This window comes from Hippocampus comes, unplaced genomic scaffold (genome assembly GCF_001891065.2).
Source record: "Hippocampus comes isolate QL1 unplaced genomic scaffold, H_comes_QL1_v1.1 scaffold68, whole genome shotgun sequence".
NCBI classification, from domain to species: domain Eukaryota; kingdom Metazoa; phylum Chordata; class Actinopteri; order Syngnathiformes; family Syngnathidae; genus Hippocampus; species Hippocampus comes.
Genome location: NW_017805625.1, coordinates 1,039,968 through 1,040,279, shown reverse-complemented (window position 1 = coordinate 1,040,279; position 312 = coordinate 1,039,968).

Sequence of the window (312 nt, the reverse complement as noted above, 5' to 3'; positions counted from 1 at the left end):
CAGTCTTTGAGCCAGCAAACACGAACCGCTTCAAACTCAACCAAGTGAATGTGCGGTGAGCCCGCTTTGACTGCAATGCAAAAACCCAAGAAACAAAAAAAAAAAGGACGTTGACGCGGGATTTTGTTTTGAGCAGCAGGTGGGAGAATGCCCAGCACATCATCTTCATCCGCCCACAGCTGTAAGCTACAAGTTTACAAGAGGGGGGGGGGGGTAGTCTACTGGTTTAAAACATCACCAGACATTGCAGAAGTCTGAATATAAATATATATATATAGATATGTAAACATGAAGCGATGAATATACTGTAAA